The sequence below is a fragment of the Haliotis rubra genome, unplaced genomic scaffold (genome assembly GCF_003918875.1).
Source record: "Haliotis rubra isolate DU_JTF1 unplaced genomic scaffold, ASM391887v1 Scf1047, whole genome shotgun sequence".
NCBI classification, from domain to species: Eukaryota; Metazoa; Mollusca; class Gastropoda; order Lepetellida; family Haliotidae; genus Haliotis; species Haliotis rubra.
In genome coordinates this window covers 164,332-180,758 of record NW_025764945.1, presented here as the reverse complement: position 1 = coordinate 180,758, position 16,427 = coordinate 164,332, and the positions used below count along the sequence as shown (strand labels likewise).

General features: G+C 40.0%; 1 protein-coding gene across 4 annotated transcripts in view; it reads right to left on the bottom strand.

Moving 5' to 3' along the window:
* LOC124275371 (cyclic nucleotide-gated channel rod photoreceptor subunit alpha-like) overlaps positions 1 to 16,427 on the bottom strand; it is a 154,742-nt gene that overhangs the window by 46,567 nt on the left and 91,748 nt on the right. Inside the window, exon 1 of one of the 4 annotated variants that reach the window (XM_046710908.1) lies at positions 1,697 to 1,819. The exons of the other annotated variants lie outside the window; for them this stretch is intronic. The gene's annotated coding sequence lies outside the window, so the exon portion shown is untranslated. Of the gene's footprint in view, positions 1 to 1,696; positions 1,820 to 16,427 lie in introns of those variants that run through there. 4 annotated transcript variants of the gene reach the window in all.

Below are 16,427 nucleotides of genomic sequence, written 5' to 3'. Positions count from 1 at the left end.
ACTTCATCGTCGGTAACCTTTCAAATTATACCGTAAATGCGTCAACATCGAATACGCTTGTAAACAAACTGTCGGATATATCGAACTGATTTCGGTTCATGTCGGTTGATGTATATTCTACTGGAAGCGTGTATAATGAACTCTGCATGGTGAGAACGAATTAGTACGAGTTCGGTATAACCGTAGTATACTGACCATGACATATTCTCAAGTTGCGCTCTACTGAAATCCTTACGAGTACATTTACTATATGCACATATCTTATAGTTACAACGAACTGGTATGAATGGTTCATTTGAGTTCGATTTACCTGTAGTATATTGGATATTAACATATCCACATATGACGAATGGAATAACTTGCACCTACCAACAACTAACACTATATATGTATACATAAATCCTTACCAGTATGTGTACTATATGCACATACCTTATGGTGTATAACGACCCTCCATGGTTAGAAAGAACTAGTAGGAGTGGTCCCTTTGAGTTCGTTATATCCGTAGTATGCTGAATATCCACATAGCGGACAAGTGCAATAATTCGCAGCCATTCGAGTACCCACACTACGCTAAAATAGGCATAACATTTGTAAATGACTTGACAGATACTGATGGAACAATCTATACATATCAAAAGTTTCATGAGCAAACTAGAAATCATTTAAAAACGAACTTCTTAAAATATGCAAGCCTAGTAAGATCAGTTAAACAATGTTATAAAACATTCAACATACCATTTGGAGAAAAACTTGAATTACCATTCATTCCCTATCATATTCAAGACATCTTTAGAAATAAGAAAGTTTGTAAGATATATTACGAAATACTTATTCCAATTTTAGACTCTGCTATATATAAATATAAAAAGAAATGGGGAGATGAACTTGAAACAGATATAAGTGAAGAAGAATGGAAATCCTATCAAAATATTATATTTCGAACTCACATAAATTCAGACTTTAGATGGTTCCAATATTCTTTAGTGCATAGACTCTTACCAACAAACCTACTTTTGTTAAAGATGGGGTATGTAGAAATTAAGTTATGCTCATATTGTAAAAATGCACCAGAAAGCGGAATTCATCTCTTTTACGACTGTCCAAAATCTAGAAACATATGGAGCCAATTTTCCAATTGGGTAAAAACAAAACCAGATATCACATTGAATATCGATAAGATGAAAATCATATTTGAATTCTCTGAAAAAAGGAACGATGTCCTTAATCTCCTGATAACAGTTATCAAATTCACCCATTTTAAAATACGAACATATACTTGTACACCAAGTTTCAATATGATCAGGAAGGAAATAAGTAAAATTTACAATATCGAGAGAACACATGCCATAACTGGCAGCTACTAACAAAACATATAAATCCATAAGAATATATTTACTATTTGCACATACCTTATGGCATGTTACGAACTCTACAAGGTTATAACGAACTACTAGGAGTGGTCACTTTAAGTTCATTATAACTGCAGTGTATTGAATAAGATCATATTCATATCGAAGACGAATGCAACAACTTGCACCTAATAACAATACATATATATGTTTCAGAGCATATTTACTACATGCACATACCTTATGGTGTGTGTATAACGAACCTCTATGGTTAGACCGACCTGGCATGAATGGTTTCTTTGAGATCGTTATAACAGTAGTATAGTGAAAATAATCATACTCACATAGATGACGAATGCGATAACGTGCGCCTAATAAGAATATATATAAATCCATAAGGGTTTATTTACCATATGCACATACCTTATAGCTAGTAACACACACAGTCGCAAGTAGAACAAGGTTGGGGTAGGGAAGATGATAAATCCGATGGGATCTCTCCACCAGCTGCAGCAACAGCTGATGAGGAATATAGATATAAACCAGATGCTGCAGCTGGCGAACAACAACCGGTATTGATTTAATGCCCTGTGTTCCAGTCGGTGGCCATCAATTCCAAGCATATAAAGCTCACAGGTTAATGGTTGATAGGTAAAGGACAGATTGAGACAGAACGAAGTCAGTTCAGTCATATTTTAACTGGAATATCGATATTTTTTAGTATCGTAGTTGAAGTATGCCCAGGTGTCCATGAACTTGCTTTCGTTTTCAGATTAATTGCTTAACCTTTGAACAGAAATGTCAAAGACATACAAGCAAGTTAAGGTGGTAGGTAAGGCATAGTGTGAGTGAGTGAGTGTGCGAGTGTGAGTGAGTGAGTGAGTGGGTGGGTGTGCGAGTGTGAATGTGAGTGTGAGTGTGAGTGAGTGAGTGTGCGAGTGTGAGTGAGTGTACGAGTGTGAGTGAGTGAGTGTGCGAGTGTGAGTGAGTGAGTGAGTGAGTGAGTGTGCGAGAGTGAGTGAGTGAGTGTGCGAGTGTGAGTGAGTGAGTGTGGGTGAGTGGGGATGAGTGAGTAAGGCATAAGAGGAAGGGGAGTGAGTGAGTGATGTGGTTAGTGAGTGAGTTTAGTTTTACGCCGCACTCAGTAATATTCCATCTATATGGCGGCGGTCTGTAAATAATCGAGTCTGGACCATACAATCCAGTGATCTACGCTAATGGGATACGATGGAATGCGTCAACCAAGTCAGCGAGCCTGACCACTCGATCCCGTTAGTCGCCTCTTACTGAAGACCAATTCTAACCCGGATTTTCACGGGTTTGTGTGATTAAGTGGAGGGAGAGTGAGTGAGTGAGTGAGTGAGTGAGTGAGTGAGTGAGTGAGTGAGTGAGTGAGTGAGTGAGTGAGTGAGTGAGTGAGTGAGTGAGTGAGTGAGTGAACTGATACTATTTAACCATTTAATCACAGTACCACTTTTGTGAAACTTATCAAATTACCACGATAACAGACACGGGATAGTACAGACACACATAGAAACACAGTCAGATCTAACCTGGGATTCGAACCAGCGAACAGAGGTTACTGGCATAACTGTGCGTCACAATTTAGCAATCCAGCAACATGTCCGACTTGCGTTCTAACGAGGTGACTTTAATTTGTTTTCGAACAGCTTTAGATACTGACACTCAACAATCAACCCAAACACCTACGCTTTGACGTATATAACCTCTGTTGATTGTCACACCTATCCAGATGAGGCTTCTTCCAGATTTATCCGTGTAGTACACAAACGATGTTGTCATTTCCGTAACGATAGCAACCGTAAACATGGCCATTGGTGACCATGTATATTACAAAGTGGATTAGACATTCTTCATTCTTACTGCAAACAGTGGGGCTTGGTAGTTAATGATGATAAAACTAAAGTGGTTGTTTTTAGAAAGGGTGGGAGACTTGCCTAAAGAGTAACATGGTTCTACAATGGAACACAATTAATTGTTTGTAATACATATAAATATCTAGGAGTTGTTTCTTCATCGTCGGGCAGTTTTGCAGAAGCACAGAGAACATTATCTGATCAGGATAATAAGGCATTGCATTCTCTCTATAGTATTATCAATAGTAACCCCATACATCTCTTGATATACAATATAATTTGTTCAAATCCCTCATTTCACCAATATTATGTTATAGTTCTGAAGTTTGGGGTTTCATGCAGGCACATGCAATTGAGAAGGTTCATTTAAAGTTTATCAAGTATACATTTTGCTGAGACTTTCCAGACAAACATTCGTCACCATGTGACGGGTGATCTGTGGTGAGTCATAAACAATGTAGACCCACTTCTTAACATTCGTCACTATGTGACGGGTAATCTGTGGTGAGTCATAAACAATGTAGACCGTCTTCTAGACATTCGTCACTATGTGACGGGTAATCTGTGGTGAGTCATAAACAATGTAGACCGTCTTCTAGACATTCGTCACTATGTGACGGGTGATCTGTGGTGAGTCATAGACAATGTAGACCGTCTTCTAGACATTCGTCACTATGTGACGGGTGGCCTGTGTGTGAGTCATAGACAATGTAGACCGTCTTCTAAACATTCGTCACTATGTGACGGGTGATCTGTGGTGAGTCATAAACAATGTAGATAGTCTTCTAAACATTCGTCACAATGTATGTGTTCGTCACCATGTGACGGGTGATCTGTGGTGAGTCATAAACAATGTAGATAGTCTTCTAAACATTCGTCACCATGTGACAGGTGATCTGTGGTGAGTCAGAGACAATGTAGACAGTCTTCTAAATTCGTCACTATGTGACATCTTCGTCACTATGTGACGGGTGATCTGTGGTGAGTCATAGACAATGTAGACCGTCTTCTAGACATTCGTCATTATGTGACACAATCTGGTGTGGTGTAGTCTTCTATAATGTGACAATGTGGAGTCATAAACAATGTAGACTCTTCTAGACATCGTCACTATGTAGACGGGTAATCTGTGGTGTGTCATAAACAATGTAGACCGTCTTCTAGACATTCGTCACTATGTGACAGGTGATCTGTGGTGAGTCATAAACAATGTAGACCGTCTTCTAGACATTCGTCACTATGTGACAGGTGATCTGTGGTGAGTCATAAACAATGTAGACCGTCTTCTAGACATTCGTCACTATGTGACGGGTAATCTGTGGTGAGTCATAAACAATGTAGACCGTCTTCTAGACATTCGTCACTATGTGACGGGTAATCAATGTAGTGTCATAGACAACAATGTAGAACAGTCTTCTAGACATTCGTCACTATGTGACGGGTGATCTGTGGTGAGTCATAAACAATGTAGACCGTCTTCTAGACATTCGTCACTATGTGACGGGTGATCTGTGGTGAGTCATAAACAATGTAGACCGTCTTCTACACATTCGTCACTATGTGACGGGTAATCTGTGGTGTGCCATAGACAATGTAGACCGTCTTCTAGACATTCGTCACTATGTGTCGGGTAATCTGTGGTGAGTCATAAACAATGTAGACCGTCTTCTAGACATTCGTAACTATGTGACGGGTAATCTGTGGTGTGTCATAGACAATGTAGACAGTCTTCTAGACATTCGTCACCATGTGTCGGATAATCTGTGGTGTGTCATAAACAATGTAGACCGACTTCTTAACATACGTCACTATGTGACGGGCGGTCTGTGGTGAGTCATAAACAATGTAGATAGTCTTCTAAACATTCGTCACTATGTGACGGGCGGTCTGTGGTGAGTCATAAACAATGTAGATAGTCTTCTAGACATTCGTCACTATGTGACGGGTTATCTGTGGTGAGTCAAAGACAATATAGACTGTCTTCTAGACATTCCTCACCATGTGACAGGTGATCTGTGGTGACTCATAGACGACGTAGACAGTCTTCTAGACATTCGTCACCATGTGACAGGTGATCTGTGGTGAGTCACCGCTTTTTGCAGGCGGTCTGTAGTGAGACATTCGTCACCATGTAACATGCGCTGCATTGTCATCACAGCTGATATCTATGATACTGAATTGAACTGAACTTATAAGAAAGCATTGTCAACTTCAAGATGAGTCACAAGGATGTGGGAGAAGACTAAGGTTTCACTTGACCAGTAATTGTTATTTCGATTCGCGAACTCAGTTTGTAATAACCAGCGGGGGGTATGCACACTGACAATATCAACTGTCGGCCAGACAGCGGCCTTCTATTACAGCTGTCTAATTAATCCTGCATCATATTCAGGAGCAAGAATACGTCAGTCACAGAACCCATGGATTGGAAACCAAAATGAATTCCTTCTGTTTCCTGAGTTAGCGATGCTGACAGTTGACGAGAGCACTGTCTGTGGGCAGCAGATCGCGAACGACAGCCATGACAAGTCGGACATTTTACCCTAGGTGGTTGTCGTTACACATATTAATTCATCGTTAATTTAACAAAAATAAACTACATAAAATATCTCACCTGGGTCCCGATCCAAAAAGAGTTCGTAGCGTTACGACATTCGTAAGCCTATGGTATTACTAAAGTATAGAGTTACGACAGGTCGTAATACTACGAACACTTTGTTGATCAGGACCTTGGCATGTACATTAGTGAGGAAAATATATAAACCATGGAAGTAGAAGCATTCTTAAGCACTCTTTCAAAATGTTCAAATACTGCTTAGATTTAAAAACAACCCATGACATCTTTTTAAAGTTTATTTGCAGATATGGACACATTCCATTGGGGCTCAGTTTGAATCCATCCTGAAGTTTAACCCAACGCTTAATTAACAGACTATACATTGTAGTTTATTTGGTAGACAGTATCTACGGACTTAGATAGGATCTACGGTTTTCATAAACGGTGGAAGCAACAAAACTGACACAAAGAACGTTTATGGCAAAGCTGAAGTAAACAAACAAAAAGCAATATGTCAATTTAGGCCTGACATATGGAAAGAAGAACCTCTATCAATTATCACTTGATCACCAGTATATGTGAAGGAACATCCATGCACAATACAATAAAACATAAATACAACAGAGATAATTTGAAGGAAACAAAAAACAAAACAAAACAAAACACAAACTAACATACACAAAAACCAACAAAACTGGTTGCACCTGGGTATCACTTGTGCTTTTCATTCGCCCTCGTCAATTAACGTATACTTATCGGTTAATCCAAAAATCGAAGAAGAGCCGAATATTCACCGAACATTCAATCAATGGGTTTATCCATTATCCTCCTACCAATCAATACCACTTATCTGGCAGCCTCCCCCACTCAATTAATCCATTCGTTGATTCAGAGAGGGGCGACATCGGTACTTCCAGGGTATATCCTGTTCCATAAGGTTGTGCCCGATTGTCGTGATCCACTGTGCCAGGTCCTGACATTAAGCCAGGTCCTGACATTAAGCATGTCAAAGAAACTTTATATAGGGCCTGTAAGTCTTGGAGGCGCTACTTCCGGTAACTAAGCTGGTTCCCGGCTCCCTTTGCACACGCCAACTTATGATATGCGCCAGCTTACTTCTAGTACCAGATTTCCGGGGACAAGCGTATATTCAAGAAGCAGTTCTGGCTCCAAATTGCGCGGCCGCCAAATATGACTTTGATAGACCGGGCCACGTGTACAACCATGCTGGGCTGTCACAGCTGTTGACAGTCGTAATAATTTGGGGATGGTGAGATCGGAAATTTGATATTCCTGCAAGGATGATCGAAACGAACAGCGATGTTTGACAAATTTGGAAAAAATCGTAAGCCCGTTGCCCGCAGTTGGCATCGCAGCAGCTGCGGAGACCGTACGGAAACCGCACGATTTCCGTACGATCTCCGTACGATGTCTGTGCAGCGTCCATGCAGGTTTGCCTCGGCCTGTCCCCAATAAAATCGGACGATGCCCGTAGACAATTTGAACAAAAACGTCGTAGCCCGCGGTCGCCCACGATGCCTAAAACATCGTACGGAAAATCGTAGACTACTTTATCGTACGGCGCCCGTGGCAAATATAATCCAGGTCTTACTGTCAACAGACAACGATGAGACCATTCGAAAAGGTATGAAACGTTGTTTGTCACCGGAAGTACTAAGGTCTCGCGAAGTGCCGTGATCTACTTCCGGGCCTTATCTGCTGTTCCGTTTACTTGAAGACGGTCCGACCCGTCTAGAATTCATTTTGATCAATTTGTAGGTTTAACAGTTAGTTTTAATCATAGAACATTGATTTATTGGAAACATATTTCCATTCTTGAAAGACACTGTGATATCGATTTTGTGAGATAATCGATATGAGGAGGTAATCAATGGCGATGTTCTCATCAAAGATCGACACACTTTGTGAACACATTGTTTTTCTATAGGGATGGTGTACCGAGGAATCTGCAACGTCAGCTTGAAAGAATATTCGATTATTCGTCGAAACATGTTTCATAAGCCGTTAATGATATATATTTGGGAAAATGTAAATAACGGATAATTGAATTTCAGCAGAGACACCAGGTTTGTTGGCTAACGATTACAGGAGAACACTTGACCCGGGCGAGTGAGTTAGTTTACTTTTAGTTTTAGCTTTCATTTACCCTTTCTCAAATATTTAGTATCACTCAGGAAAAGTACACTCAATTTATGACATATGGCGTTTGGTAGATTCACACTTGTAAATGTTATTAAAAGCAGAATGGTATGTTTTGGGGCTAAACTTTTAACCGGAAAATCGTCAAAATTGTGCTTCTTAATATATAAATTAATACTCAACGATTTGGCAAGTGTGAGCATAAATGGATAAGTTATCTTTAGAGAATTTTCGACGATCTTGGACTAAGTTTCATCTGGAAATCACAAAATTGTAAAAGTTTATTTTGGCTTTAGGTAAATTAAAACATGCATGTCACCAATTGAAACCTCATCCAAAGCAACCACTTGTAGCATTTTCAAAAATTCATCTCTCAGTATGGAAACATACCTAAATTTTCTGTATTACAATAACTTAAAATTTCCATTCAATTTCTTCCACTCGAGACAGGTAGATGGCGACGAATCCCAGTACATGATGGAAAGTGTACTTTGTGTAACCTAACTGATATTGGTGACGAATTTCATTATTTATTTATATGTCCCAAATTAGAATTAGAAAGAAAAAATATATTCACTAGTATTATTATGTTAGACCAAATGTATATATATATATATATAATTAATATCCTTTTTTAAAGCCAAAAGCTAGGAACTTTAAGAAAACTTTAAATTTTTGGTAAAATAATTACGGCCTTATTTACGAAATAACTTTAATAACTAAATATGAAACTTGCTCGATGTACATTACACCTATCATTCCGTTTGTATATAATTTTTTTGCTGTATAAATGTAAATATTGTTTATGTACCTCTTATGCTGCAGTTTGCAGCCTGAGTCAATAAAGTTCAGTTCAGTTCAGCAATATTTCAGCATTTTCACGGTGGGGGACACGAGAAATGGGCTTCACACATTGTGCCCATATGAGGAATAGAATCCAGGTTGGGGATGTGACGAGCGAACGCTTCAACTATAAGTCTACCTCCCTTCACTTTTAGTTACGAGCTAATTTACTCGGTACGTTTTTAACTGAAAGTAAGAATTTGTTTTAGGCCACTTTATCAGTATTTCAGGGATATCACGACGGGGAAACAGAAATAGTCCTGAAATACTGTGCGTGGAATCGAACTCGATCCTTCGGTGTGACGGGCGAACACTTTCACCACTATGCCATGCATATTCCTTATAGAGAAACTGTTTAAAAATATAACATTTTCGTGCAGTGTTTCTTGATATTGATGTTGAATTTTTCATTTCCCATTGTACAGCGTTCTTCAACAGTCCTAAAGGGTAATATATGCGGTATACAAGTTTATCAAATCAATACACACTCCCCAGGATAATGTACTCCCCACACAGTTAGATGTAATTCTAGCCGTTAATATCACATATTTCATATAAATCAAAATCCCCACTTATATTCATCTGTGAAAAAAATAAATGGTCAGAGTTGCAAACATTCAGGAATATTTGAGACAAAGAAAAAGGACAGTTATCAATCATTTAAAAATGCTAAGTAACTTTCATAACACCTTTAAAAAGTTTTGAGTAACTTAATCAATTTCCATTTCTCGTGGGCCAATGGCAGTTGGCTATTTGAGAGCGAATTATGAAAGGGATGAGAAATCTGAGAGCGATATAATTACCTCAAATAACGGCTTGGAGGCAGAGGTTGTATATGGTTACACTTCTACATGGATATTCTGTTTGGTATTTAAAACATTCAGATTGGAAAATAAAACAAAACTAATTTACTCAGCAGCAGTGTTAAGGCAGCATAGGGTGTTCATTTCCTTCATGCCTGCAACAGTCACGACAAAATCTTATTTTTGTCAATATTCATCTGATTTGCATTCCATATTAAATCCAAAAGCTGGGACCAAGCGTCGCGGCGGAGAGCTTACAGGGTAGGAGATTAGTAACACGAGCTGTCTTGAGCTTAAGTCAGGTCACGTGGTCAAACACGTGAGACGCACCTGCCATTTGCAATCTGTCAATGTCTGTGCTGGCATGACATATTCTGTATAAGTTGACATTTCATCCGTCACAATGTCATATGGGGAACTTGTCTTCAGCTAATGGGATCAAACATCACCTACTCATTAGGTTATTTAACGACGTGTGGATTTAATATCTGAAGGAAAATCAAATTTGGTACATCAGTAAGAAAATGATGCTTCACTCGGTGAACTCAGAAAGGGTAATGGTTACTTGAATCCATCATGGGATTATGAAGATTTCTGCTCTGATGAGATTTCAAACGTGTTCCGACTGTTCATGAATTCCTTGCAAAAATTCTTATAGTTATGGAACAGTCGTGAAGATTTAGTCAGGATTTAGTCTGCAACAGACGCATGTTGTCAGCAGTGCATGCAGCCGATGGTGCCATTATCAGTTAACATGGTCAAGATTAAACGTAACTTCTTTGAGTGTCATGTTTAGAAGCTGGTGAATCAGATAAGGACAAACTTTATGGATGAACAACTTCTTTGTTCGGATGATGCGACGTTTCGATACAGATTCTTTAAAGGTTACATATACTCTCCCAAAAAGAAACGCATAATGAAAATAGCAATTTTATGTAGCAATGAATTATTTAAAAACGTGATTCATTTTGCAAAAGGTTTTGCTCTGTTTATGAGTCCTATGGTGTTTATGTTTTGAAACATCACAACAAAACGCACCATCCGTAAAATACCCGTATTTAACAGCATGATTTTCAATTTCGGCGTGTAGTGTCACAGAATACACAATTCACATGCAATGCACGTGAAAGTTGGGGATCAGATAGTCTCAATGATGGGTATAAAAGGTTGATCGCTGTCTGTCGATTATTCCCTGTATTTGGAATATTGCTGACGAACGCAAAAGCCACGTCTAAGTGAAGCCAACCGTCATATCGCCATTGGTTTGCTTGAAGCTGGCCAGTCTCAACGTGCAGTTGCCCGACGCATGAATGTTCACCAAAGCACCATTTCACGGCTCTGGGAGAGATATCGCCGGCAGAATGCAGTAGCAGATGCCCCTCGTAGTGGGCGACCTCGAGCGACCACTGCGGCGCAGGATCGTTACAACCGGATACATCGAACAGCTACGGCGACCAGTACCGCTCGACAAATACCCGGATTGAGGAGGCTTTCTGCACAGACAGTCAGGAACAGGTTGAGAGAGGCTGGTTTACGTGCCAGAAGACCTTATTTTGGCCCTGTGCTTCGACAACAACATCGTCGACATCGAGTTCAATGGTGCACCAACGTTCAGGCCTGGAACCTACCGATTTGGCGTAGAATCTGGTTCAGTGATGAATCACGATTTCTATTGGAACGACGCAATGGAAGAATGCGGGTGTACAGACGTCGACGTGAACGTTTCGCCGACGCTTGCGTTCCCCAGGTGGACAGATTCAGTGTTTTGATGTGGGGAGCGATCACCTGCCGTAGGAGAAGTGATTTGGTGATGATCCAGGGCAACCTGACAGCTCAACGGTACTGTTACGAAATCCTACGCCTACACCTCCTTCCAATCATTGATCGCCAGAGAGAGTTGTTTCAACAGGAATATGCCAGGCCCAACACAACACGTCACACTAGAGACTTCCTCCAGAACCACAACATCAATGTGCTCACCTGGCCCTTAAGATCACCGGACTTAAACCCGATCGAACATCTGTGGGATGCCCTGGACAGACGGGTGCGACGCCGTAACCCTCAGCCCAAGACACTTCAGCAACTCGCACAGGCACTACAGGCAGAGTGGGCTGCGATTGGGCAACACGAGATTCTGAGACTTATTCGTTCGATGCCGAGGCGATGCCGTGCAGTTCTGGATGCCCACGGTGGTCACACGAGGTATTGACTTCAGCGCCACCAGACGTCTCCATGTGACACTCAAACTGACTTTCCTCGAGTTGGTGCCAAAGACGGATAAGTCTGCATTCCCAGTGTGCAATTTCGCTATATTCCATTGACTCATAAAGGCTACAAGATGTTTCAAAATAAACATAAAAATACAGTTGAAATTCCTATATGCGTTTCTTTTTTGGGAAAGTATATATACAGTAACTGCTTGTAATCTTGTATAAACATGTTCAATCTCTCTTGCTCTGTACATCCCACTGGCTTCTTAATGTAATCCATAGTCACTGGCTTCTACATGTAATCCCTTGTCATCACATTGTTACTGTGCCTCCCAATTCACTTCTTGTTGTTCTTGTTAACTAGTTACTGTATATATACGTAACCCTGGTTGACTCCATACTTGCTTGACAACGATACAAGAATCTGTATCGAAACATCGCATCATCCGAATAAAGAAGTTGCTTATCCATAAAGTTTGTCCTTATAAGATTACACGTCTTCATCTCATCCATCGTCTGTTTCAGAGGTTGCGCCATTCTTTTTGCATACAAACTACTTGCCTCGTGGTGTTCTAAAAATGATATTTTGTTCAAGAAAATACACTTAAACAGTTTTGCCCAAGGATATTTGAAAAGATATGTAAACATGAGTGTGTAAAAAAACCAAACCCAAGACACATAAATACACACAAACCTGAAACAATGCCTGATTTCTCTTCTGCTTTCAGAGAAAAAAGTGTATTTTTAAAAAAGACACTGTTTTTATCCAGTTCTTGGCCCCAGGCGTATTAAATCGAACACAGATTTGTGCTTTCCGAGACAAGTTCTGAAGAAGGCATGGCGTCACGATTGTTTCTTAATGTAACGGAATTCTACCACTCACAGAATCCTCTTATTGAATTATAAATAATACCACAAGGACCACATTTTCTTCCTCGTCTACAAGTGTTCATTCTACATTTAATAACGAGAATTACCGAAACACAGAACTTTGTCTTGCAATGACAATGTTCTTGCATGCATGATTTACGTAAGCTGAAAGAATTAGCATCATAATCCTATCTGAATCCTGTCCTCGATGTCTCCAATCTAATGTCATAAATATCCTGAACCAATTCGCTAACAGAGCTTCGTTTCGAACTTCATCGTTATTATCTTCATCTAACACAGAATGTCTCACACTTGAGCTAAAACTAAAAAGCTATCAGATCGTTGGCGAATGGATCGAGTGAGTGTGTATAGTTTTACGCTGCATTTAGCAATATTCCAGCAATATCACTGCAGGGGACACCAGAGTTGGGCTTCATACATTGTACATATGTAGGGAGCCTCCTCCGTGGTGTAGTGGTTAGAGCGTCCGCCCGGAGAGCGGAAGGTCGCGGGTTCGATCCCCGACCGCGTCATACCAAAAGACGTTAAAATATGGTACTTGTTGGTCCCTGCCTGGCGCTCGGCATTAATGGGTACAACAAGGACTGGTCGGCTCGGAGTCAGTATAATGTGTCTGAGTGGGGTATTCATGCTTCACTGCGGCATGGTATCTCAGTGGGCTAGCACTATAAAACCAGCTTCAGTCTGGGCTAGTACAAGCAGTCGCACATACACATACACAGGCATGCACGTCGTCATATGAGCGAAATATTCTCAAGTACGACGTTAAACCCAATTTCACCTCACCTCACATATGTAGGGAGTCGAAGCTGGGTCTTCGACGTGACGAGCGAAAGCTTTAAACACTAGGCTACCCCACCGTCCCTTAACGGTTTAGTTTGTTTGGTTACATAGAAAGGAGAAATAGTACATTGAATAACAGAGGATGCCGAATCCAAGAAAAATATCATTCAGTGAGTGAATGAGTGAGCGAGCCTAACGCTTTGGTCATCATTCATTGAAGTGAGGAAGTGAAACGACTCTGCATAGTTCAGCACAGATCGATGTTCATGCTGTTGATCATTGGATCGTCTGGTCCAGACTCGATTATTTACAGACCGCCGCCATATAGCTGGAATATTGCTGAGTGCGGCGTCAAACAAAACCAAAAATGTTTAGGTTTATGCGGTATTTTGTCACTGGATTGTCTGGTCAATCATCTGATTGTCTGGTCATGGCTACATTACTTACAACCCGCTGTCGCTTGATAGAAGAACTGCTGAACGCCCAAAACACGTTTGTACTCAACCAGTTTGGATGGCGGAGTAATAGCGCAAATACCTCCTTATCCTTTGTCAGGGATCTTTTCATACTGTTTACAGCATCCTTTTCCTTTTTATGCCCAATGTAGTTTGGTTGAAGGCTGAATATTGTCTGACATTTGGGTATTATATTTATGAAAACAGTTCTTCTTCCAACAGTAAGCCGATTGATATATATCATGAGTTAGTCTGCATGGTTTAGTCTTCCAGTCTCGTCTATATCTACATAATGGTCTTGTTGCATTGAGTAGGAGGCACTCTCTTTAAATGATCAAAGAATTCCCATGTACATAAAATCTATTAAAATCAGTCCACCGTTAAAGTTGAAAATAACCTCTGGTATTTGATACGTTATGACGCAATATACTCATTGGCATTTCAAATGTTTCGCTCAGGAGAAGCACCAAAATAGCAATCGTTATTGCCAAGATTATAGTGACAATGGTATGATTGGCATTGGTGGAAGAACTAGATTCCTGTTTCACGTAAACCCACTGACATTGATTGCTGTACGAATCTTCGATGCAAATTTCCATTCCCAGAGAGTCCAAACAGGTCAAGCCAAGCTTTAAAACCAATTCTTTCTACACAGAAACTACATTAATACACAAGATCATTTGCCTTAATTTTGGCCACTTTCCTCATTCCTAGTTGTTAATGAATAATCCTCCAATATTCGAGAATCTCTGATTCTTGGCCACTTTTTCAACTCTTGTCCAATTTACACAGTTTTCACAAAAGCTTGGATCGATGGAAATATTTACGGCTGATTTTCTCAATATTAAAATCTGAAGATGGAGTAATTTTTAAGAATTATGCTGCCGGTTCAATCGAGTTTTTGGCCGGAGTATATGGCCCCTGTTTGATGTTGGCCTGCATCATGGCTTATGATTAGACTGAGTTATGATCAAACACAATCTGCTTCAGGACTCTCTTTACCAAGTTGAAAGTTGGTAAAGGCGGCATTGACTGCAAGTAATCACTAGGAAGGTTGTCTTCTCTGTATAAATTGTCTGGCAAAAGCAGACAACTCTGTAACATTCTTCAAAGAACCCAAAGAAAGAAAATAACAACGATAGTGGACATTCCTCAAGAGTGACAAACTGATCACGTATAATGAGTTTGTATTGTTCGATTTTTTAGTTCATCGCATGATCAGATGACGCTGTTCCAATGACCCATTGAAGTCAACATCAACAACAATCTTTTTCATATTATACAACGACTATCCACAGCGGACTTGCAAGAAATTGCATTTCAGATTGTGTTGACCTGAGAATCTATCTGCTGATATTGGGGAAATATCTCGGGGTATAGACAAGTCATCAAAGACCATCTCAGAAGCAATACCTCAACCTCTTATTTGACCAGCTAACATCCTGTGCCACAAGTGTTCTGATCATATCCTGAGTTTTGTATTAAAGAATTAATAGCCTGGGTTTCAAATCAACTGCTTGTGATCTTCATGAAGTCAGTGGATGCAAACTGTACCAGATCCATCTACTAGTTTTGTGATGATGGACTATATCGCTGTTATATATAAAACAACATTCGGTGTCATTGTAAATGTAGTAGTCTTTTAAGGCGTACATTTAATTCAACATACGACATCATCATCAAAATACAAGCAGCTTCAGTTGATGAAAGATTCAGAAATTCACTATTAGTGCAGATTGGGGACTGGAATCTGAGTCTTAATTAGGGATGACGAGCAAATGCTTTAATCACGAAGCAACATCATCAACGTTAATACAACGTTGCATGCCAGTCTACATCAGCGTCCGATGTGAAATGAAGTACACATGGTTCATCCGGGTGACGGTATTCGCATCTTTCAGATGCTGCATGTCAGGAAGCAATATATATCCGTTAGATATACAAGGACAAAATGATGAACAACAACCAGGGAACATATATCGACGTTTACAATCACATTACGCCAAATAATTATTTAATGAGTGTTTTCAGACGCCCCGAAAAATCCATCTGTATTTTCTATACACATTCAAAGAAACGTCTTTGATCTCCCAAGTGTAAACGTCTTTTCATTGTTCTCGTCTTCAGTAAACATCTATTGAAGGCTCTGTAACCTCCTTGTCAATAATCACAACTCGGACTTTGTGGACGTAATGGGTAACGAGTACGTGAGGTTCTTTCGCAAGGTCTCCCATATTGGGAATCAATAGTACAGTTCCCTTTGGTGTCCTGTAAAGTTTGCTCAAGAGCTTTCATCGTTAACTTCATATGAAGGCGTGATGCGATACGAAAACCGTCGGCATGAAAAGAAAGGAGGGCACTCAAGTGAACCTTCAGATTTTCCCACCAAACCATTTTTTGCCTCAATTCTTTTCAAGTTTTGATGTTATAACCTTTTTAAGAGAATACCAATTTTTTACAATTCTATCAATTATGTGATATTGAGCATGCAGTGTT